Below are 10,000 nucleotides of genomic sequence, written 5' to 3'. Positions count from 1 at the left end.
GAAGGGGTAGAGAAAGGGAGAAGGGATATGGGAGGGGAAAACAGGGTGAAGTGGAAAGGAAAGGGGAAAAAGGGCAAGGAATAGGGGGGGAGGAAAGGGGATGGGAGGGAGAGGCGAATGAAGAAAGGTCGTAAAAAGTAATAGTAAAGAGAATGGGTAACCGATAGGGAGGGAAGGGAGGGGGCAGGGGGCAGCGCCAAGGGGAGAGGATAGGGGAGGAAGTGCCACCAGTGGAACTTGTACTTTGCAGCGTCCCTGTGCAACCATTATGCTAACAGGGCACTCGACGGCACTCTGTCCTTCGTTGGGAATTCCGACATCTGCTGTTGATGTTGCTTGTTGTTGTTGTTGATGTTGTTTTAGGTGCTGGTGATGATAATGAGTTGTTGATGTTGTTGATGATATTGTTGTTGTTGCTGTTGATGGTGATGATTTGTTGTCGATGTTGCTTGTTTTTGCTGTTGTTGTTGGCGATAATGATGAAGAGTTGTTGGCGATGTTGCTTTTTTATGATATTGTCGATGTTGATGATGCAGTAGAAGTTGATGTTGTTATTGTTGCTGATGTCGATATTGCTGTTGATGTTATTTACATTAATGATGATGATCTTGTTGCTATTGTTGCTTTTGTTGCTTGTGTTTATGTCGTCGATTTTGCTATTGTTGATGTTTTTGTTGCGATACTTTCTGCTATTTTCAGTAACAGGAAGAAGAGTAAGAAGAACATTTAAAAGAGGAGGATATATATATATATATATATATATATATATATATATATATATATATATATACATATATATATATATATATATATATATATATACATATATATATATATATATATATTATATAATATATATATATATATATATATATATATATATATATATATATATAGAGAGAGAGAGAGAGAGAGAGAGAGAGAGAGAGAAAGAGAAAGAGAAAGAGAAAGAGAAAGAGCGATCGAGAAAGAGAGAGAGAGCAGTTTAACACGGAAGCGGAGACCCGTAGCAACCTGGCTACATACCTATGGCATTCTACACGCGTTTTCCTGACAACAGCAACAGATTTGTGCAATTAACATGTTGTAGATCTGCTGCTACTCGTGATGCTGCAATGCTCTGTGCAATGGAGGGTCTATCTGTTGCATAAATGGAAATATGTCGATCGCCTCTCGGAGTATATATGAAAATTATAACATTTATTGGCTCACCTTTGGCTTTGTAACATTTTATTCTAGGCAGCGTTTTTAACTGTCATTTTTAACACCGACTTAATAAAATGGAAACAATTTTTTTTTTTATAAAACTATTGACCAGCATTATGTGTTCTATTTTCATTTGTTAGAATATGATTACTTTGAGGGACACATGCATACATACAGAAACACATCTAGAGATAGATAGTGTTTCGATCGTTAAAATACACACATATACACATTAAAAAATAGATATATAAGTTTACTAGTAACTGCTCATTTATTTCAAAGCACTTAATACACGCACATACATACATACAAACACAATTAAATATGTTTATACTTATACAAACATACTGCTGGAAATTACAGGCGCTTGTCAGTGTGTTACATAACTTTTAATGACAAAAATAATCACTGTTAATTAGGAAGATATAAGTCTTTCCTTTCGTAAATGTATCTTAATTTCCTTCTTTTTCTTGTTCTTTTCTTTTCTTCGTTTTCTTGTTCCTCTCTATCTCCCTCTCTTTATTTATTTATTTATTTGTCCCTTTCCCTCTGTTTCTCCGTCTCTCCTCTCTCTCTCTCTCTCTCTTTTCTGTACCCCCGTCTCTCTCTCGCCTCACGCCCATCCCTCTCTCTTCTCTATTCCCCCCCCCCTCCTCTCTCTTCTCTCTCTCTCTCTCTCTCTCTCTCCAGTGACTTGTTCTCATGACCTCTCTTGCCTAACATGCCAGAGAAGCCAGCTGCTTCCAGCCTTACAGTAATTCCACTGCCCTTCACCGACTCCGACAGGGCTACAGCCGGGACAGCGACGAAGAGTACTTACAACATACCAATCCAACCCTTATTGCTCGCAAGCATTTCCCAAGCTGTAATTCTGATGTTTTTGTGTATAATTATATCTTTATACACACACACACAAAAAAAAAAAATCTTAATAAAATTATTGTTCTGAATCACTATGTATGTAATCGCTAATATTACTGATATTCAGATATTTTTATGTTTCATGTTACTCAACAGTTCTGTCTCCCTATCACGAAAGTTTTTAGTCTTGGGAAGATCATAACTTTCTTTTCACATACCATAGTATATATGATATCCCTTGTTTCTTCATCACGATACAATCATGTGACCATATGTATCTAAATTTGTGTTCGTTTAACTTCTTTCATATATTACGTTTTGAAATGTTTATAATCAAACTTATTCCTGAGCAGTCGAGAAAGACCGCTGGCCATCGCGGGCAAGGCAAGACGCCCCTCTCCTCCCTGGGCGCCCCTGCCACGCCTGTCTTCTGAACACCGGCCTCCAATCTCCTGCAGTAATGAAGTATAGAATCTGCGACAACTTTAACTTCAACGCCCAAGAATTAAACCAGTGCCTTCCGCGTGGGCACACATCCTCCCGATATCATTACACCTGCTCCTCCCCCATCCTCCTTGCCCAGCTCTCTCCTTCCCACTCTTTTTCTTTCATGCCTTTATACTATACAGATACATATTCCTTGCACAAACCACTGGCAGCCATCAAACTCAGAAACATCCCCATTGCCTCACAACACCCACCCCCACACCCCCTTGCGCCGTAACCCCCCCCCCCCATCCCCACCCCAAACAATTCAGCACCCACACACTCCCTGTTTCCTACACCTTTCAAGTCCACACACTCCCACCCCTGACCATCCCTCCATACACCCCACCCCCACATCCCACGTACCCTCATCCCAACAGCCCCGTTTAAACAACCCCCATTCACCCCCTCGCCCCATCAAACCCCCACAAACCACCCTTACCCATACACCCCGCCCCCACACCCCACAGGCGAGCAGCTCAGTATGCAGGGCGGGCAGGAGCCTCCCGTCGCTCGTTTTGTTATATTGAATATCAATGGCTTCAGGTGTCTGGGGGAAGCGGGGGGGGGGTCCGTTCACGCTCAAGTGTTGCCCAGAAACGAACGCTCTCTGCGCCTCAGAGGGTTGGGGAACACGGCAGGCTGATAGAGGGGAAGAGGGGGGGAGGGGAAGAAGGGTAACGGGGAGGAGAAGAGGAGAGAAGGGGAGGAGGAGGAGAGGAAGGGAGAAGGAATGGAAAAGAAGAGGGGGAAAAGGGGAGAAAGGGAGGAAAGGAGGGATAGAGGGGAAGAAAGGAGGGAAAAATGGGATAGCGGGGAGGAGGGGAGGAAATATTGGTAGGAGAAGAGAGGAGGGCAGGGAATAACGGTATATTTTGCGGAGGTTGAAAGGGAAGTGGGGGAATTATTTATGGGGGGGAGGGGGCAGAACTGAGGGAATCAAGAACTGGTGGGGAAGGGAAAAATGGATCTAGTAGAATAATTCTCGAAAGTAAGAGCTATGTGAATTAGAGAAATATTAGAGGGAGTGGAAGAAAAGAGAAATTTTAACTGTATTATTGTGTTTATGTGCAACCCCGTCTGTGTGCGCCAGTACCTCGAAATCGACTTGCACATGTGTTCGAAGTATATGTATCTCCAGTATCAGGACCACAGCACACACAACACAACCTACCACTCCCTTCCTAGCCTATGAACCGGACGTTAAAAGCCATCCTGATGTATCTTTATGTATCCTTCAACGCTGGAGGTTTCCCGCCGGATTCCTTGCCACTCAGCCGGCCGTAACTTTTTCTTTCTTTCTTTTTTCAGATCCAAATCCGTTTATGCTATACGCCGTTGTTTTTTTGTGTGTAGCGTGTGCTAAACAGAGAAAAAGCAATATGCAGTGTCACATTACGTTTATAGAGGAAGAGAAAGTCACACACACACACACACACACACACACACACACACACACACACACACACACACACACACACACACACACACACACACACATATATACATACATATATACTTATGTAGTAATATCATTGTCGCCCCTGAAATGTAGCTATATCATAGTCTTCCCTGAAAATCGCATAGTCACGAATTTCTGGTTTACTTTTATTTATTTTTCATACAATAAAAACTCTTGATATGTGTACTTTGTAAAATATATAATCTTTTTATATTTAATTGACAAATATTTATTTCTTTACATAATTATGTGGTCAAAATTACTTGCAAGTCCTCAGTTCATTGTATATAAGTATTCTCAGGAAATGGAAGAATATAAGACACTAGAACGGAATCAATGTTTAAAATTGAATATTATACAAAAATCTTCTAGTTTCACTGACGATAAACTTTAACGGACCTTTAAGGGACAATACCGCCATCAACTGAGATAAATGGTTTAGCCACGTCTCTATAACAAACACACTAGTGACAAACAACTAGACAATAAATTAGTGACCCCAGAGTTCATCAGTGTTCGACGGGGAAATCTAAAACGACGCTGCTACCTCTAACAACACCAAAAGAAGATGACATTACATCTATCAAAGCATTCCGAATATCGACTTTCTGCAGTCATGACCCATCCATGTGGTTCGTCATCCTCGACTGTTGTTTTAAAGCATACCGCATCGGCAAAAGTGCCATCAAGTCATGCAACATCTCTCCTTCCTCCAGAAGTTTTGCCTTAAGTTTCAGATGTCATTTCGATTGCTGCGCTATCGGATATACCATATGAAGTGTAGAGGACTGCGTTGCTGTCGAGACTGGAATCTTTCATTACTACCAGACTTCAGGAACTTCTCAGCAAGGAGGAGCTCAGAAAAAAAGAAAAAAAAGAAAGAAAGAAAGAAAAAAAAAACTGATTTGTTACGTCGAATGAAGAAGTTCCTTGTTGACAAGTGTGTTAGTCTTGACAAGACGATCCTTCTACAGCTTTTCTTCCAGCAACTGAAAGATAATTCTGCTTTTTAACTGAAGAAAATTAAAGTTCCTGGAACAGATGTAGACCTGTATGCTGATGTCTCAACAGACACCATTCGTCCATATCCACCTCAAAAATATCGACATACCATCTTCCAGCAACTCCATGACATCTCCCATCCTGGTGTGCATGCATTACAGCATCTTCTGATCTCTAGATTCATCTGGACTGGTATCAACAAAGGTGTAAGAAACTGGACACGTTCTTGCAATAATAAGTGTCAAACTTCCTCGGTAACTCTCCATACAGTTACTCCAATGCCCTTCAAACTTGTTACCTCTAGATTCGACCATGTTCATGTTGATTTTGTTGGTCCACTGTCCTACTCCAATGGATACAGGAGCATCCTGACCTGCGTGGACAGATTTACTAGATGGTCAGAGGCAATTCCTCTTGCTGACATTGATGTTGATACTGTTACATGAGCCTTTATTGCTGGTTGGGTATCAAGATTTGGAGTACCAACCAATTTAACATCAGACAGGGGAAGTCAGTTTGAGTCGCAACTTTGAAGCAAACTTATGACTGCTTGGAATTCGGCATTAACGCACTTCCAGTTACCATCCTAAGACAACCGGTTTCGTCGAACGCTTTCAACGTCAGCTGAAATCATCACTCATGGCTCATCACCATGTAGACTGGACTACTTTTCTTCCTCTTGTGCTTTTAGGCATCAGGGGCTGCCTCAAATCAGACCTTGGCTCCACTTACCGAGTTAATCCTGCTTACTTGCTGGATGTACCTACTATTTCCCAAACCATGTCTAGCCTTTGAATGTTCAACCAAAGAAATCTGTATCGTTCCTCCTTCCTCATCACTAGGAGGGGGATAATGTAGTAATACTGTAGTCGCCCCTGAAATGTAGTTATATCATTGTCACCCCAGAAAATCGCCTAGTCTTAGTTATATTGTCAATAAAACTTGTGTCCTCAGTCCATTGTACATAAATTAGAGCAGGATTAATATCTTTCTCTTGTTATTCTACAGATAACTTCTCTAGTCTTGTCTTCCGCTGACGATAACGAAGTAATCACGACTGTATATATAGTTTGACTACTCTGAATTCAGCACGACCTCAACGGACTACACATGGCGGTAGAAGTACTGTCTGGCCAAGAGACATCATCCTGGGCTTTAAGGGAGCCGTCAACCGAGATAGACGGTTTAGCCAATGTGTGTGTGTATGGAGAGAGAGAGAGAGAGAGAGTACGTGACGAATGGATAGATAGTCAGGATTATAGATAGGAAGCTAGTTGGATAGATGGCTATATATTTCGAGAAACAGGTAAACAAAGAAAATACAAAACGGATGGATAGATTGATAGGAATAGACAGATAGACATATTTCGAGAGAGAGTAGACTCTAAACGCGTCAAAAGGAATTAATTTTGATTTCAACGATTTCATTAAATCTCTTGCAACCGTTTTTCACTCTCTTTGCAACTGCTTTATCTCCTTTTTGTTCCATTTTGTCTTACTCGTTCCCTTCGTCTCGGTCTTCATTTCTTCAATTCGTTTTTTTTTTCTTCTCTTCTCTATTTACTATCGGCTTTCCATTGCAACAAAGGCCGACGCACGTTCTCCTCTCTTTCCTTTATCCCTCACTCTTTTATTTTAGTCTTTGTTCTTTTTGTATTTTTTTTTTCTTTTGCATACGTACCTACCCACACATACACACATATGTATGTATGTATGTATATGCACACACACACACACACACACACACACACACACACACACACACACACACACACACACACACACACATGTAAACAAGAAGAAATAAAGAATAGTGGTAATGATAGAATGAACGAAAACATAGCAATAAGAATAATGATTAACTCAGTGTCATTCCATTTTCGTTAACGAAACGGTCAAGGACAATAGAAAACACCTATGATGTTTCGCACATGCTCTACATTGCTTCTCGAAAAGTCAATTTGTAAGAAATCCGTGTTTAATATCTTGAATTATAAATCTGTTGTTTTTATTGCTCTTTCAAAAAAAAATGCTGTGTGGTGTGTGAGAGAGAGAGAGAGAGAGAGATAGAGAAAGAAAGAGAAAGAGAAAGAGAAAGAGAGAGAGAGAGAGAGGGGGGGGGATACCACCCAATACCTGTCTTTTTTAAAACCAATGAAAACCGGCTTATTAATAAATGAATTGATATAGAGCAGTCGTGATTCCGAGATGCGCCTGTAAAAAAAAAAGCGCGTGCGCGCGCACACACAAACAACACACACAAAGACACACACACACACACACACACACACACACACACACACACACACACACACACACACACACACACACCACACAGCACGCACACACACACACACACACCACACATGCACGCACACACACACACTACTTTCCTCGTACACAGCAAGTTTGTGTAGAGATACAAAGACAATTATTCGCCGATGAATTATCTCCAAGCTCTAACATTTAAACAAAGACAATCTACCGCTACGAGTGCAAACAATCATATCAAACAATCAATATCAAGTTCGAACATTGTCCGCACACAGAGGAAATCTTTCCAAAAATCGTTCTATTGATACAAAGTTTGTAATAACTTCAGTCAGGAATATTGTCGACAGATGGCGAAGCAAGCGAAGCGCAAGACCCCGTTTTCTTTGAGGGTCGTTTAACACGGGTAACTAACTTGTTGTTGTAATTTCTTTGGCTTAACGAGGTTGTCATGATGATTGGTTTCGTTGGAAAACCTTTATGGTCATATATTTCGAGGCTATTCCGATTGGGGGATTTTGAAGAGGAAATTCTTCCATTGTATTACAGAGCGTCGGCTGTAACATACCTTTATTCAAATATACTGTTTTATATATATATATATATATATATATATATATATATATATATATATATATATATATATATATATATGATATACACACACACACACACACACACACACCACACACCACACACACACACACACACACCAACACACAACACACACACACACAACACACACACACACACACCCTATATATATATATATATATATATATATATATATATATATATATACATATATATATACATACACATACATACATACGTATATATACACATACATTGCATATCTCTTTCTAATGAGTGGTAAGCATACTTCTTTTTTCTGTCACAAAAGTTATATTTGAACTAGTCATCATTGAAATAATTAATTCTTTATTCCATTCATTCAGAACAACAACAAAAGTAAAAAACATCTAACACAAACCTTTGTGTACCTCACTTTTCTTTTCTACGAAAAGAAAAAAAATCACGCAAGATTATATGAATTTCCTGGAAAGTAAGAGAAAAGGCAAAACCTCATACTTATATATTAATAAAAAAGCTGATATTCTGTACAACACATTTCGTTTTTGCTATTATCTTTCACCTAACATCATGGAAATTAATCACTCCTATCAAAAAGCAAAACACATGTTGGAACGCATAAATTACACTTCTTTCAACGTTATTTTGCACTTTGTCTCTTTCAAATTGCATAATGAAGCGTATTTAATAGGGAAGTGAACTGAACAATGGCGGAATTAATGGTTATCTGGAATATAAATACATTTTGAAAATACTAACATCTATCTACTTTCTTATATGTGCATCGATCTATAAGATTATATGCTTATCAAAACTTACACAAGGCTAGGACAACGAATATTAAAACCAAGGAAAGACTAGCATAATAAGATTAACAAAATGTTAAGACACTGATTACCATTAGTAATCTAGTATTAATAGACTAAGATAGATTACTGTTAATGACAAAAAATACCATTAATAATAAAATCAGCATCATTAAGTATATCAGAAACGTCGATAAACAAAAATGGAAAACGATTGTTTTTGCGTTCTTTTCCCCGCCTTTTTTTGGGTCACTGCGCATCGCCTTCGTCAATTGTCAACACAGCTCTCTCTCTCATTCTCTCTTTCCATTGCTCAAACGCTAATTCCCATCCGATGCGAAAGGCCCTTTGCATAATCAAATTATTCATCTAAAATTCTAATACGATGGCCTCCTCCTTCGCGACAGCTTTAATTAATCAGAGATGTGTAAAAAAAATATCGTCCACAGTTGCCTGAAGTCGGGCCAGGCGGTTACGCAAAGATGTCGTCGACCAGAAGGAAGACGCAGCCGACGGGCGAAGGAGAGGGATGTGCTTGGTGAAGGTGGTCGGTGCCACTTGTGAGGAAGTTGGGGATTTCTACATAGAAATACGTTCACGAGTTACTTGACATAACCATTTGTATGTAGATGCATGTCACACACACATTCACACACACATGCACAAACACACACACACACACACACACACACACACACACACACACACACACACACACACACACACACACACACACACACACAACACACACACAACACACAAACACACAAACAAACACACACACACACACTCACACACACACACACACACACACACACACACACACAGAGCATTTATTTGTTTTTTTAAGAGCAATAAAAACAACAAGATTCGTAATTCAAGATATTAAACACGGATTACTTACGAACAAAATAACTTTTCGAAAAGCACACACACACACAATAAAATGAATAACGTAACAAAAGAGAAAGAGAGAGAGAAAAAAAAGCAGCTCGCATGGAATACCCCCTTCACCTCCCCCCCCCCCCCCCAATAAAAAGAAAATCTGAATAAATATCTACTCATTTATACTCTCTCATCATTTATTCTTCAATTCGTTAAACCCTTCTTTCTTTTTCCCTTTGTCCCAAACGTCTCTTTTGTCGTCATGTTTTCCCGGTAATTTTGGAAACGTTTCATCGCACAATTTTTCTCGACGTTGTGACTCCTGTGACGTTTGCCGAGTCAGCTGATCGGAGTCGCGGCTTCCAAGCACCTCGCAGCTGTTTCCAATTGTGCTCCACTCCGTATTTATTATCTTGCGTTTTCTCTC

The sequence above is a fragment of the Penaeus monodon genome, chromosome 4 (genome assembly GCF_015228065.2).
Source record: "Penaeus monodon isolate SGIC_2016 chromosome 4, NSTDA_Pmon_1, whole genome shotgun sequence".
Lineage (NCBI taxonomy): Eukaryota > Metazoa > Arthropoda > Malacostraca > Decapoda > Penaeidae > Penaeus > Penaeus monodon.
Note: the sequence above shows the minus strand (reverse complement) of the source record.